Source organism: Panthera pardus, unplaced genomic scaffold (genome assembly GCF_024362965.1).
Source record: "Panthera pardus isolate Hobbes unplaced genomic scaffold, ASM2436296v1 HiC_scaffold_13, whole genome shotgun sequence".
In the NCBI taxonomy this organism is placed as follows: Eukaryota; Metazoa; Chordata; class Mammalia; order Carnivora; family Felidae; genus Panthera; species Panthera pardus.
In genome coordinates this window covers 125,549,683-125,563,825 of record NW_026526688.1, presented here as the reverse complement: position 1 = coordinate 125,563,825, position 14,143 = coordinate 125,549,683, and the positions used below count along the sequence as shown (strand labels likewise).

The following is a 14,143-nucleotide window of genomic DNA, read 5'->3' as shown; positions in this document are numbered from 1 at the left end:
CAAAATAAGGTCAATTTACTTTTAACATGGCATTTATATCACAGGCCTTTCTAATATTGTAGACAAAATTAGGATAACAAATATGAAAGGAAGTATGTCACCTGCGATGTTCCTAAAATAAAAATATAATCACTAAAAAAAAAAAAGAAAAAAAAAGCAATGCAAGACACAGAGATTACCATGCCAAAAACAATATTCTAAAAATGTTAACTGAGACATGATTAAGTACCATCTACTTTGATTTAAACAGGGCCTTCCCCAGAGACTATCAACGAAACCTTATGAATGACTTCACAAAAAAGTACTGTACTGCATACAGCAGGCAAGGACTCTTTTAAGTTACTGAGGATAAGAAAGAAAAGAGGCAAAATATTGTTTTGCCATTAGTGTTTTCAAAGGGGATCATGACACTTCCCTGCTGAAAACCCTTCAATGGATTCCCACTGCATTTAGGTTAAATGTAAAATCTTCACTATGGCCCAAAGCTCCTTTCTACCTCTCCATGTTCATCTACCCACGCTGCATTTCTTACAGGTACACCAGTCTAGTCTTCTTCCACTGTCTCACGTAGGCTTAGTTTTTCCTGCCACAGGGCCTTTGAACTTGCATTCTTCCTATCTGAAGTTCCCTTTCTTCCCTCTTGGATAGCTACTAGGCATTGTCGAGTGGTCAAATGACATTTCTTTAGGCAGCATGCCATGATCATCAAATCTAGAGTACATTTTTATTGTTATCTTCTCTAACACCCAAGTGGCTTCCCTCATTAATCTTTTTTCTTAACCCTGCTCCTTCATAGTTTTTATCAGGAACTAAAATTATGTATAGGAGCAGGATTTTTATTTGTCTTTAATGTATTGGCTTTCCCCATTACAGTATATGTTCCTCAACTATAGGGACTGTGCTTCCATTGTTTATCCCTAGCATGATGCCTCCATATATTCATATATATTTTCTAAAACAAAAGTTAACTTTTCAGTCATTGATTTTGGTTCCTAAGAGATGAAAGTAACCAGTCTTTTACATATAAATAAACTGTACAAGACAAAACTGTTACAGTAGACATACCCTAAACTGATCCCACTGAGTTACACCCTTGTGTAATCTCCTTTCCTTGAGTACAGAAGAAACCTGTGACTTGCTTCTAACTAGCAGCATATGGTAAAGGGGATGGAGTGTCACTCCCACGATTACATTACGTTATGTAAGACTCTGTCTTAGCAGATAGAGGCTCCCCATGTTGGCTTTGATGAAGGAGGCTGCCATGGTCAGAGAGAGGCATATGGCAAATAGCTGTGGGGAGACTATAGGAGCTGAAGGCAGACCTCACAAAGAGCAGCAAGAAAACGTGGCCCTCAGTGCTACAGCCATAAGGAAATGAATGATTCCAACAACCTGAGGGAGCCAAGAAGTGGTTATTCCCCACCCCCCCACCCCCCCATCCCCCGCCCCACTGCCCCCATCAAGTCTCTGATGAGAACCCACACCTGTACTGCAGCCTGGTGAGACCCTGAGCAGAAAATCCAGGTAAACTGTGCTTTGACTCCTTACCTGCAGAAACTGTGAGATAATCAATGCTGCCTTCTTTTTTTTTTCTTGTTTTAAGAGATGATCTTCTTACTAAATAAAATACTTCCCCACCGCCCTTGAGCTAGAATCGTAGACATATTTATATTTCTTTTCTTTTCAACATACCTAATGAATTTTAATTTGTTCCTAAACTAAGTGCCAACCATGTACACTACAGGATGCATAAGTTGGAGAACTCTTTTTGGGGGGCATATTGAAGCTACTGTATGAAATATAAAGTCCAATAACCCAATACAGACCAGATAATAATACAAAGAACTCAATATCTACATTTAGTGCCTCTTCATGAGATTTTTATTCTAGCCTTCAACGCTGAGAGGCTGGATGGAACTGCTGGCTGGTATCAGGGACAGGACAAGCAGGCAAGGGCCCAAGAAAAGTGAGGTTGTTGAATGGATCTGGGCATTGACAGTGTCTGATAGACTTCCCTCTCAGGCCAGGAACAACATTTTGTTCACCTGTGTATGCCCTAGATGCATAGCTGACATTCTTTTTTTTTAAATTTTTTTAAATGTTTTTTTATTTATTTTTGAGACAGAGACAGAGCATGAACAGAGAAGGGTCAGAGAGAGAGGAAGACACAGAATCCGAAGCAGGCTCCAGGCTCTGAGCTGTCAGCACAGAGCCCGACACGGGGCTCGAACTCACGACTGTGAGATCATGACCTGAGCCGAAGTCGGACGCTCAACCGACTGAGCCACCCAGGAGCCCCCATAGCTGACATTCAAGAAATACTGATTTTTAACCGAGAGCCCAAAAGCTATCAGAATATGATAGTGTATGTCAAGGACAGCTTTTTGAAAGTGTTGTCTTATGTTGGTTCTTCAAGATGTAGACAGCAGTTATGAGCAGAGAACCAGAGAAATAGTTCTTCTTCAGTCTTTCTGGAATTTCAGGTACCAGTTACCTAGTTTTTTCCCCCCTAAAGCTGTTCCTAAAAATCTATCATTTGTATTTTTATTCATTTTGTGACATGTCATGCTACTAACGCAACATCTTCATTTAATTTAATTTCTACCTACTTACATATTTTTTTTTCCAGAATGCTTTCTAATCAATACTATTATGCCACTTAAAGACATCATCTATGTTTCACTAAGCTGGTTATTATTTTTTAAATGACTCCTACCCCCTGTATAACATCCCTCAGATGTACATTTCCAGGTTTCTCTCTTCTGCCTGGTCCTGCTGTCCTGGCATGCTAGAGGCTTTGACATGGAAGAAAGAGCTCTGGGCATGGACAAAGAAGACTTATGTTTAAGTCTGAGCCCTGTGATCAAGCACACTTCTCTCAGGGACTTATTTTGTATAATAGGCATAATCATTCTCCATTTGTTTATTTCTTGAAGAGCTGCTTAGCCTTGAGGGGAATAAAAATGCATGCAAATAGTTCCTCCTGTTTCTGATCACACAAGACCAATAGGGGAGAGAAATAAACAGATAATCTAGAAGGCCTTAAAGGGTTATAACACCTAAGTGTCGCAGGTATTTTTACGGATAAAAATAATATGTACAGAATGATTTGCAAGCTGTAAAAACCCTCTGTCACAATATAGAGTATAACAAACATTTACTACCTATTTTGTGATCCCATCCTGTATTTTCCTCCTCTCCACTTCAGTTAGGCAGCTTCTCTAGCTTATTATCTCCACTTAGCTAAATATTTCTAAACCTATTCGAAATTCTGGCTCCTTGGCAGCAATTTCTCCAGAATTCCTAAGACTAAAGACATTGCTCTTCTTTTCTGAAGTTAAAAAAGAATCTAGAGCCTCTGAGACATTTCTTCTGTGGTCCTAACACTGCTCTAGATTTGGGGTTATTCAATTTTTTTACGTATTAGATAAAAATTCTTTAACTTTTAACTTTTTAATTTTCAATTCTTCAACTTTTCAATTTGGTAAGTATAAATTACTTCTACGCACAGGAAGATGTCAAGAACTGTACAGTCATGAGTGGAAATTCTTTTAACTTGCACAGGAGGATGTCAAGAACTGTACAGTCTTGGAGGCAGAAAGAGGGAGTTTTATATAGTGAGCCAATCATTACTAAATGGAAGAAGAGTAAATGCAGTGGGTATTAAAGACAAAAGAAGAGAAAAGGTGGCTTCTGGTTGAGGGAATCACATAAGGATTCTCGGAGTAAAGCCTTGAAAGATGCCTGCCAATATTAACAACATTTCCAAAGAGTCACCTGGGAAGGGGACATCTGAGGAAACAACCTAAGCAAAAATGTGTTCACTGAGCAACAGTGAGCATGTTCTCGAACATGTCAGCTTAGCTGAAACACAGCCCTGGTGCAGGAACTGGGATTCACACTTGGGGAGAAGCTCGGTGTGGAGATGAAGAGAAGGCATTTAATTTGACAGACAGTGGGAAGCCACTGAAAGCTTCTGCGTGGCAAAGTCAATAGTGCTTAATAAATATTTACTAAGATTCTTAAAATTACTACCTTGTGAAGTCCTGTTTCCCTTCAGGAGCCATGGTAAATATTTTAGATATAATACTTTTATTGTGGAAACAAAATAAGTATATGCTTTCCATATGCATAACAAGCTACAGACCAATCACTATTTCCCAAGTTCCTTTCTTCTGGCCCAAGTCCATCCCCTTGCATTTCTCTCAATCTCTGTGTGTCACCATTCTGTTCTTCTGTTCTTTGCTGCTCTATGGATCCCTGATTTCAATGATTTGCTTTAGGTCATAATTAAAGAGGAAACACTGGTGTTTTTCCTCAGTAGTGTTTCTTGAGTCAGCTTTTAAAGTTCTTTCTTGTAATCAATAGGAGGATATTTCCAAAGAAGCCAGCGTGGCTCACAGATAGATCGCTTTCCAGGCATAGAAAGCTACCTTGGGGGAAGGAAACTACTTAGCCTCCTGTGTGGCAAGTACATTAGACATATATAACACAATAATTAAATTGATGAACAGTCAATAGACTCTAAAGGACTGGGAGGAAAAAACAAAAAAGCAGCACATAAACATTCCCCTCCTCCATTTTTAAGAATAGTTTTATTTTGCATCACCAACTAGGAAAACAAATTAATAATGCAACTGTTTACAATTCTGAAGTAGTTTATAATGTCTGCTAATCTCTATAATGCTTCCCCTGGAAGGGGTCCGGTTATACCCCATATTTCATTTAGATCTAACCACTATAGGGAAAAATACATATTTTTGGACAGAACTACCCAGACTATGTCAGAAAAAAATTAGTAGCCTTGAGTTATTCTTATTAGCTGCTGGTATTGATGAAGCAACTCACGTGATTCTTCAAGTGACCACTTGGCTAAGCCTTGTTTCATTTCTGACTGTGCTAAATATAAGAAATTACAGCATCCACATATGACCTTCACTTCTTACATGCACAAGTTTGAGAAGATCATATCACAAGACCATAATGATATCATATGAAGAGGACCAAAGTGGATCCGAGGTTCTAGTCCAATGTCCAGGGATCCAAGGAGTTACGTGCCTCTAACTGCTCAGCCATATGATAATGAGCCTCCTAAGTTGTCTGGGACGCTTTAGTTTTCTCATTTATTAAAAGAAGGTTTAGCAGGGGGAATTTGTCTTTATGTTTACTAAGGGTACTCCCAGCTCTAAAATTCCGTGAAACAAAGTTAGTCTATTCTTCCGGAATTCGTCTGTTCTTTACTGGGATGCTATTGATGATTACCATTAGCTGCTTCCTAAGTTTTCAGTCCTCCCAATTACATTGCATATACATATCAAGTGCCAGAAAAAAAATCCTTGCAATCACAAAATTTAAGAAATATGAGGGGTTTAATAATAAGATACCTGGCCTAGATCCTCATTTTAGGTGGAGAAGTTAGATGACTTGCCTGCGTCATACTTTTGCTGTGGATAGAAACAAAGTCCATACCTCCAGTGTCCTTGCCCTGTGCCAATGTTTGCTAAACCTCATTTGCATGTGCCCCATGTTCACAATTTGATATGTGTTCACTATTTATTATTTGTGATTTTTTTTACTGAAATAAATTTATGTTTTTACCTAAGTATATTTATTACATGGAAAATCTGTCCATCATCACAGTAATTGGGAACCAGTATCAACTGCCATGGATAGAAGGCTACTGTAATGTGTAAAATGAACACAAAGCAATGTTTCATCATTAGTTCGATGTTTTTGATTGTCATAAACCTGGGGCCTAAGGCAGACTCTCTTTGCTAAAGATGTGGATTGGCAAATGTTATGATATGCTAGCCAACTAGCAAAAAACTGATTCTCATCTTAATATAGTGAGGTCTGAAAAACAAAAACAGCCCTACTTTCATGCCAGATCAAGGTATGATTCTAAGATTACCTGTCTTCCCAATATCTTGACTTCTAACTCTACTCCTACATGAACAATTTGCTAGTTCTACTTCCCATTTCTCTGCATTCCATCACTCTGCTGCCTACCAGTAGGGATACATCATGCATATCAATGTTAGGCTGGACAACAAGTTCGCCTGCCTCCAGTTAAATTGCTGCATTAACTAGCATGAGCTTCTTGGAGACAATGCCATGAGGCCCAGAACTGTGGCAGGCTTTTCAAAGACCTTGAAATCATCTGAAAAGTCATTGTTTGATTCCATTAGGGCAGCCCTGATCTCATTTCTCTAAAGTGAAACCTGACAACTCTAGTTTAGGCATGGTTTATACGTGATGCAAATAGAGCACACTTGATTCATAGTCCACATTTATCAGAACGCGGCAAAAAAAAAAATAGGTTATGTAACCAAAAAAATAGGTCACAACTTCTGACTTTGTTTATTCATAGTCTTTTAAGCCACCTACTTCATTAACAAAGTTTATTCATTCCTTATTTCCATGCTTAAATTTCTGAGTATAATGTATAGAGCAGCTCAAACACTGAGAGATAAAGTGATATGCTCCTGAACAATGAAAGTAAAATTCAAACTATAATGCTTAACATGTTAAGTAAAAGTAATTTACATATGGTTCAAAAGCTGGTTAACCCCAAACTATGTTTTCAGCAATTTCATTATTTAAAAAATATACCCATTCAAAAAAGTAAACATTTGCTTTTATTTATTTAATTTTTTTTTAACGTTTATTTATTTTTGAAGGCGAGAGACAGAGTGCAAGTGGGAGAGGGGCAGAGAGAGAGGGAGACACAGAATCCGAAGCAGGCTTCAGGCTCTGAGCTGTCAGCACAGAGCCTGCTGCAGGGCTCAAACTCACAAACCGTGAGATCATGACCTGAGCCAAAGTCTGACACTCAGCCAACTGAGCCACCAAGGTGCCCCATAAACATTTGCTTTTAAAATGAAAATAACTCAATGATTATAGATGGCAAATTTAACAAAAATGGTGTTAAATGGGCATATTTGAGGGGTTTCATTGTTTATACGTGAATGACTGTAACTTGCTCCTGAAACTCCTCATTCCAATAAAGAAAGAGAAAAGTTACACAAGAACAAAGAGAATGGGAGAGTAGACAATAGAAAATGAAGGTTGTAAAAAATGAAATGAAATATGGAAATAAGATGATGAATTATTAAAAGCTAAGGTTTTAGATAATAAACTTCTTATCTGGAATTCTATATGCAACACAGTATAAGTTGACTATTTGAAGAGAAAAGATATTTTCAGATATAACAAAGGGCACCCAAATTGTCTCCCTCACACCTGTATTCTTAGGAAGACATTGAAGGGTGTGTTTCACCAACACTAGGGGTAAACCATACGAGGGGATGGGAGGCATTGCAAGAGGCAGAGTACCCAGCGAAAGTGACAAGCAGAGCGATTCCCAGGGCATTGGGCAAGGAAATCTTAGGTAGACAGTTGGGCGGCAGGCCCAGCATGGCACCAAGAAAGTTGGAGCTGGGGCAGAGGACAGAGGCTCCAAAGCAACTGGGTCCAAGGGACAGTAGATAGATTACATGAGTGTTTGGCTCTGCTGGAAGGAATTCTAGAATCTGATGGAAGCACTTGGGGACACATCCATGTTAGTAGTTAGAAATCTAAGGAGACAGAGAAACAAAAACAGGGAGACAGAGAGAGCTGCCGAGAGGCAATGATTACTTTCAATAAAAACAGAAAATTGTGCAAGAAAATAAATCTATTCATATGATGATATTTACAAACCACAAGGCTGTAAACAATATTAATTTAACCCAAAACTGTTGCATTCCTCTACTGGAGACACAGAGAAGGGGAGCATCTGAGGTGGAAAAGGAGTTACAATAGAGCTAAATTGCAGTTGGCAATTGCTGTAAGTCAATCATAGATAGCTAAAGATGTTAAGAAATAATAGAACAAATGGTTTAGGAATAATTTATGTAAAAACCAAAAGAAGCAATTAAAAGAGTCAAAAGTGGTTGGCTCAAGGGTTTGAGAGAAATGGATAAGGAATTATTTAACTTTTAAAAATGTCACATTTGACTACTATGAAAATGCATCACATATTTAATTAATCTGCAAATTAAAATAAATGCCTCTACATTGTTAAATGAATTGTTGAATGTGGTTATTGTTAAATGAATTGTTAATTTCTGTAAATATCTCAAAGCAGATACTTCATATCTGAGTGCAAAATTGCAGCAAGAATATTTCAGTCATAGAATATTCATACTCTTTTAAATATGCATATTTTCTAATCTTGTTTTTAATGGTTTAAGGTGTTTCTGAGACTTCTGAAGAATAAAAATGTTTCCTGTTGTCTGGATAATATTCTGTATACAAGCTACGAAGGATTTTCACTTGTAATCTTCTTTCTCTGTTCTTTATCACACAAATGTATTCAGCCTGTTGTCATTAATGTTTTCCCTTGGAGTGACTCACTCTCAATTGAAAATATTAAAGACAGGATAAACTGTAAAAACTTTTTTGAACTGCTGATCTTCTGCATGTTAGAATTCTAGAGGTTGCCTCTCTCCATGTCAAACCATTTGTTATCAAACATAAAAAGAAGCCAAGTATTTGAAGCACATTATTTGAAATACACTAATTTAACACTGAACTATTTAATAAAAAGCAGAATCAGGCTTGGCTATTTAACAGTGAAACCTGAGTGTTTAGCATATTAAGATATTTCTTATATAAAAAAAATTGTCTGGGGGCGCCTGGGTAGCTCAGTTGGTTAAGCATCCGACTTCAGCTCAAGTCATGGTTCTTGAGTTTGAGCCCTCCATCCTCTGATCCTCTATGCCCCCTCTCTCTCTGCGCCTCCTCTGCTTACCCTATCTCCCTGTCTCTATCTCTCCAAAATAAGTAAACGTTACAAAACAATTGTCTGGAAATGTCTCTCTGAGATTCTATCACATATAAGGGTTTACACAGAAGGAAAAGAAAAAAGAAAATGGGACATTTCTAGCTACTTCAAATATGAGAAAGGGACAATCTTCTTTTATAATGTTTAAGTAGGCTACACGGTATAACCTCCCTAAAGATGAGAGGGTTGAGGGTAATAATCCTTATTCTTTTTTGGGTACATGACTTGACCCACATTCACATCATTTGGAGAAATGGACACAGGCTAAAGCAGCTGATGCCAACAGAGTTTCTCAGGACATTAATCCTGGAAAAAGCAGGTGAAGTGGGTAGTTTGACAAATTATTTTTTGAAACGACTGAACTGTATTGAAGATTATTAGAATTCCTTATTTCAAGCCATTGCTAATACTAGTATCTTTACATAGTTCAAAATGCTTTGCAAGAACTTTCTTGTCAGATTAGTTCAACCTCACACAATCATTAAAGGGTTAAATGACACAAGTTATTACCCTCATTCCAATAATGAGGAAACAGACTCAAAAAAAAAAAAAGTAGCTTCTTTGCTCTTTGTTTAGTTTTTGAAAAAGGAAAAAAATAGGGCTCAGGTCTCCTATCTTTTCCACTATTTTTTTTTCCCCCACTCCATCAGTGATTCCTAAACTGCTGGTCTCAAAATACCTAAGGGACTCAGAATAATTTTAAAGTGTCTAAATCCTTGGGTCTAAATGCAAACCTGGCATTATCTTCAGAAGAATCAATAACATATACTACACATCTGTATACTTCTATTTTTCAAATGTGCATTGGTGTCACTCCAGTAAAGAAAACATACATCTGTGTAAAAGCTCTTTACTGAATTCACAATAGCCTTTTATCTTTGTGTAGTCTTAAATCAATGTAAATTAAAAGTACAACTACTTATTCCGTGGAGTGGGTCAAACCTGTCGGAATAGAGTTTGAAAGCCCCCTGGCTCTCATCCTGCTCTCAGAGAGATCCTCCTTGCTCAGCCAAACTAAACTAGGTGCCCACTTCCCCCACTGTTCTCTATCTCGGCCCCCTTTGCTTTCCATCACAAGCGTCCCCTTTATCTTTTGACTTGTGCTGGAGTCAGCTCTGATCCATCCCTCACTTGCCACAGGAAGTTGTGGTCCCTGGAGAGTGAGCCAGTGTCCCTTTTATTTACTGTGGTGTGCACCTAGCATTGGCCTGGAACCAAAGAGGGGCCCCATCCAGCTCTGGGGACTTCCTATGGAAGGGATGTTGCTACACCCAGCTGGCTTGTGGCTCCAACCTCTGAGAGCAGATGATCACAGCGTAAGTTAAAAAACAAAACAAACAAACAAAAAACCAAAAACACCCATGCCAGTGAAAATGGTGACCGCCATTGATGGGTTTGGGGTATTTTTAGCATGTCATGTCAGTTTCTTCCATATGTTTCATATTTGCTTCCTCATCTGCAGGATGGGTATTGTTCCTCCTACTTTGCAGATGGCACAACTGATTCTCAGAGGAGGCAGTCCCTAGACCCTGGGCTACACCAACAGGTGCTAATGCACCTCTTAATGATATATGCATGTTCGTAAACACAGCCCTAAGCCACTGGGTTGTACTGTCCCTGTTTTCACTCTAAATGCCTGACAGCCCATACTAGGTCACAGTCTCATTGATAAAAAAGAGATTCCATCCAAGGGGTTACCTGTGTTCTCTTACTTTTGTGCAATCATGAAAAGCTCTACTGCTTCTTTAGGATTCAATAGATGTTTCAGGGTTAACTAACCCCCCCACCCCCATTATATTTTCAACTCCTAGAGGAGGGGAAAGAAGAGGGAAGAGAGGCAAGATGTTCACAAAGGGAAGTCTGTGATGCTGAATCAGCCTCAGCTGAAGCGCAGGCAGAACGATGCTGCTACAGCCCAGAGCACATGAAAGAGCCACTTTGTTAGTAATGGGGGACAGTGTTAGGGGACAGGACTGCGTTTAGCTAGAAGAAAGTCAAGCCTCAGGCAGAAATCAGGGCAATTATTGAACAAATCTGGGGGCATCACATTCACTCTGAACACTAAAGAGATGATGGCCTTCTGCTCAGAGGCAAATGACAGCATTCAAATGTGTGTCCCACCCTAATTCAGCCCCCACCTCCTTTACCCAGCGTAAAGAATCAAAGGGAGTTCTCAGTTCAGCCTGGCTCTGCCTCGGGGTTGACAAATGTGAGATCCACCCCTCCTCATCACCACCTGGTTCCCTCTGGACCAGCTAATGGTTCAGAGGGCAGAGGAATAATGCAATTTGTCAGGAAAGCGACAAATGCGGCAATAACAATGTCCACGTAAACCGAGCAAATGCTTGGTTTAATTGTCTCTACAAGTCAACCTTGCAGGAGTTCAGCTGGGAAAACTGATGATCCAAAAGAAATTATTTTCTTATCTTTTATTGAAAATTTCAAGGAAAACACATGCCACGGCCCCTCGGGATAAGCCAGAGAATTGCTGGACAGGGAAGATGGATGTCTTCCAATGTCCTGACACATCTAACTTTAAGATATTGAGGATGCTATCATAACTTTCTGCCTTAAATGTCTTTATTAGAGAAACAAGATTTATGCTTTTGGTCTAGGGGGCAAAAGAAACTTGGATGTCCATAAAGGGTCCTGTGTCAGTCATTCAGCCTATCTGATTAGGGGCACATAGGGCAGAATTTTAAAGAGAAAGTTATCTTCCTTTGGGTGGCCAGGTTTCTCTTCCTTGCAATTCACTTTTATACATTCCCTTGAGCTTTCTGGCACATTACTTTGTTGTTGTTGTTTGTTTCTGTTCAAAGTTCTTGCAAGGAATAGTAACGCTCTAGTTTCCTTATTGTCAAAAATTCATCACACGCATGTTTAACTTTAGCTTCCCTCATATCCACCCATAAATCTAGCACACAAGACGAAAAATACATATATTTTAGATAATTCACATAACGTACATGAACTTGTATTACACTGAAGGAAATTAGGCAAATGAAAAAGTCACCATTAAATCAGATCTCAATCTCTTCTCTTTATTCAGAAGTTGTAAATCCTCCTAGCTGGCCAAATGATGTCTAGCAGAATATAGCTGGTTATTGAGTTAGACCTTTTCTGATGGCTTTCAGCAGAGCAATCATGGATCCTACACAGTCATTATTTTCCTTCCAACTGGTCCCCTCCTGCCTGTATCCACTGTTACTGCCTTCATTAAGGCCTAACCATTTCAGGCTTTACAATTGCAAGACCTTCCTTGGCTTTCCCTGGCCTCTTGTCCCCAGTCCCTTCCACCAGTTCTCCATAATGTTGTGGAATGTTCTTCTCTAAGCCACAATTCTAATCCGGTCTTAACTGTTTACTCATTGCCTTCAGGATGCTGATGTCAACTGCATAGCTTGGCATAGGGTCCCACATGAGCGTCTTCAGTCTCATCTCTTATTACCCTTCCCTCTCCCAACATCTCATGTTTAAGTCATGCCCAGTGGCTTGCAATTCTTCACCTGTATTGTGCTGTTTTAAGTCTCTTTATATTCATACATATGTTTCCCTCTTCTAAAAACTGCCCTTCTCTTCACCAGGTTAATAACACTTTATACACTATTTGACTCAGCCGGCCCATCAAGCGTTCCTAATGGGATCTGCTTTGCTTTTCTCACACTTTAGCGTAATCTTTTGTTAGCTTTTTCTCCATTTTCTGGACTGTACGCTCCTTGAAGGAGCTGACCTTTATCTTCTGGTTGTTTTTCAAGTACCAAGAGTTGTGCCTGGCATGCATTAGCAGACACTTAACAAATATCTGTTGGATACATGAATAGAATAAGAGTATACTGAGCTGAAAGTCACCATATTTGGTATAATATGAGAAATAGTGGGAAGTCACACATCTCCAAAAAAAAAAAAAAAAAAAAAAAAAAAAACCACACACCAAACTACTGAAGCCTGAAAATCTACCATTCATGATTTATTCCGTAAATGATTTATTGCCTTATTCTTGGGAGATTATTCAAATGTAAATACTCATGTGACAGTTAGCACATGATTCACCAACTCCTGACCTTGACTAGGTGTTTAGGTACCCACTGTCACCAGATAGACCTGAGAGCATAAGACTGCAAAATATGGGTGGTAAGAGAATAGGCAATAGCAAGAGGGTGAGGCCAGGTTGTACAGGCAGCAGAGGAGGAAGAACAGAAGTATGTTTATCCACTTCATAATTTTCCTTGGCACTGACTCTTGCCTCCATCTGCACAGCCAGGATTCTCCCTATTTCTTTCACTTACGGGAACTGAACGAAAGCGAGCAGAACATTTTCCTATCATGAGTACAACAAATCTTGGTACAGAATGGAAGAATCCCATGTGCCCCTCTGATAAACCCACCTTCCTTCACCATACTCAGTCCCCCACACTGATATCCAAATGCCCTTTGCAACACTGTAGCTTCCTGCTCTTACACTTCCTTGGTTTGGGGGAGTTATTACTTACTTTGATACACCTGAGGAATATCCTGCTCAGTGTTCTTTTTTGTATGGCCTCTCCTCTGTTTCTAATATCTCTCATAACACCACTTATGCAACTTAACTGGCTTTTGCTTGTGCCCTTTATTTCTCTGCCTACCTCGTCAGTCCTGCTTTCTCAAGGGCCACCCATGGTGGAGTTTGGCCTCCAACCATTTTCCCACAGAGGGCTCTACTCCTTCCCAGAATTGCTATTCATCAACCTCATCATTCAGATTGGATCTAACATCTAATTATTCTGATTATACCACATTTGTGTGGAGGGTCTTATTACCTTTACTGAAGACAATGAGATGCAGAATAATCACAACTGAATTCATTCTCCCATTGGTGGGGACTAAGGTTTTAAAGCTACAAAATTTGGGGAAAGTGTCTTCTAACACTGTCATACACCCCATTTTTGCTCTTATAACAATAATAATTTCTGCATTCAAAACATGTTTCCTCTGAAAAGTAGCAAACTTTTCCTCATAGCTTATGTATGAGTCTATGCAGCATCCAAGGAAGCAGAAAATCAGAAATTTCCTGTCCCTGAGTCATTCTACTGCACAGCTCCCCATTGCAAATCCTGAAAATGTGGTGTTCGGTTAACCGCAGAGTGGCTCCCCGTCTCCCTGGTTGTCTTTTTAATCCAAGAGACACAGCCTGCAAGTGGGAAAGATGAGTCCTCACCTTCAGAGGAAAGCTGTTTTCTAATTTGTACTCAGACCCAAATGCATTGTCAAATTTCTCTGTACCTTATTAAATGGTGGAGGCACATTAGACAAATGCCAATTCTTTTTGATCAGATCTAC

General features: G+C 39.2%; 1 protein-coding gene across 2 annotated transcripts in view; it reads right to left on the bottom strand.

The window, feature by feature from the left end:
* Positions 1–14,143, bottom strand: part of UNC5C (unc-5 netrin receptor C) — a 359,471-nt gene that overhangs the window by 216,853 nt on the left and 128,475 nt on the right. The gene's annotated exons all lie outside the window — the stretch shown is intronic.